Genomic DNA, 1,935 nt, shown 5'->3' with positions numbered 1-1,935 from the left:
TCAAATGGGGAATTGGTGTTTAAATGTCCACTTGTCTCATAAAACTTTTTTTTTCCCCATTTATTTTATTGCATTTCAGGTTTTGGGGTACATTTGAAGAACATGCAAGATTGTTGCATAGGTACACACGTGGCAGTGTGATTTGCTGCCTTCCTCCCCATCACCTACATCTGGCATCTCTCCCCCTGCTATCTTTCCCCAGCAGTTGGGGGGAAATAGGGGAAGGAGGGTGGGGGGTGTTTGTTTGTTTTTTAAGCTGGGCCATCTGGGCGTGTTAATGAACAAAGGGAAGAAATCAGTTAAATTGCAGATATAAGTCACCCTAGAGACTTAGAGGCTCACTGAGTGCAGTCACTGGATAATGCAGTAGGGAAGTAAGAAAGGCCAAATGGAGAGGTCACCTGGGAAAGGAGAAGGGATGCCTATTTCCCTGGGGTGCCGACAGAGCACTGGTGAGCAGGTGGAGAGAGAGGAAGCCCACATCATGAGTGGAGGAAGTCTGATGACAGATGGGAGAATAGCCGGTGGAAACAAGGAAGATGCCTGATGGCTCATACCTATTCAGAATGAGAACACAGCATTGAGGAATGTTGTGCACTGTGGGCACTTCACCACTTGTTCAGCCACACAGCACCAGCAGCTCTCATAAACCCTGATGCCCACACTAAAGGTTGATCTCTGGTATACTCCTTCATCTGGCCGAGCTTTGCACACATGGTTCTCTGCGTGACCATTTTCTACTGTAAACCTGGCTAATTTTCTGCATGGCCTTCAGATCTCCATTTAGAAGACTTCTCTGAGCTTCCTAACATGGTCAAATTTTACCAGTATAGTCCTGTAGAGCTAAGTACTACTCTCCTCTGATGCACTCGTCACAGCTATGATTTTGCATGTATTAATGTGATTTCTTTTAAATGTATATCTCCCTCACTTCTCTCACTATTCTGCAAACTCCTTAAGGGCATGGACCATTAAGTTTTGTTCACCACTGCATACCGAGCATACACTGAGAGCACACAGGAGGTGTTCCACATTTCATGAATGAATGAATGAATGGGCAGAAAAGCTTTGGGAAATTTAGTAAAACTTAAAAGAAATTAAAGTGTTTTGGGGGATCAATCATGGCCTAGCTTTCTAAGTCTAGCTGAACATCATCAGAGTGAGGTGGGGGTGGGGTGGTTACAAATCAACAGGAATGGCTCTGAGTGACTACTACATGAAAACTGGTTCCATAGATGAACGTATGATTAAGCACCTAATAATCATAGGAGTTTGCAGTGAGCCAAGATGGTGCCACTGCCCTCCAGCCTGGGTGACAGAACAAGACTCCATCTTAAAAAAAAAAAAAAAAAAGTTAGAAAAGAAGAGGTCATGGAGAAAAGAGCTCATGGGGGAGGTGAGACAAAAGGATCCTGATATTAACTTTAGGTCAGATCTCAAATCTCATTACTCTGGGAAGTTCAAAATGGAAAAATAGGTAGACATTCAAGTCGAAGCCCAGAATATGCAAGAAAATAACTTCCAAATTCAGAATGAAGATTGGGAAAGAACCTGTAGCCAAGAAGATAGCATAAATGTCCATGTGTTACAGCATAGGGGAAGAGCAGGGTAGCTGAGACCCATTGTGATGACAAGAATAAGGCTTACTGCACGTGATGCAAAGCCTCCTTCCCTTTCAGAACTCCCTCTAAGGCTGGCCTTGTTACTTTGTTCCCCATAAAACTTCCCCAAGTGTCTAATTCCATAGTACTCAAAGTGGGGTCTCCAGACCAGCAGCGTCAGTTTCACCTGAGAATGTGTTAGACTCAAAGTTAGCAATGCCCCACTTCAGACCTCCTAGATGAGCAACTCTGGAGGTGGGGTCAGGCCACCTGTGTTTTAACAAGCCCTCCAGGTGATTCTGATGTGCACTGCGGTTTAACAGCCACTGGTCTC

The sequence above is a fragment of the Cebus imitator genome, unplaced genomic scaffold (assembly GCF_001604975.1).
Source record: "Cebus imitator isolate Cc_AM_T3 unplaced genomic scaffold, Cebus_imitator-1.0 Scaffold183, whole genome shotgun sequence".
Taxonomy (NCBI): Eukaryota; Metazoa; Chordata; class Mammalia; order Primates; family Cebidae; genus Cebus; species Cebus imitator.
The sequence above is the reverse complement of the archived record's forward strand: the minus strand, read 5'-3'. Positions refer to the sequence as shown.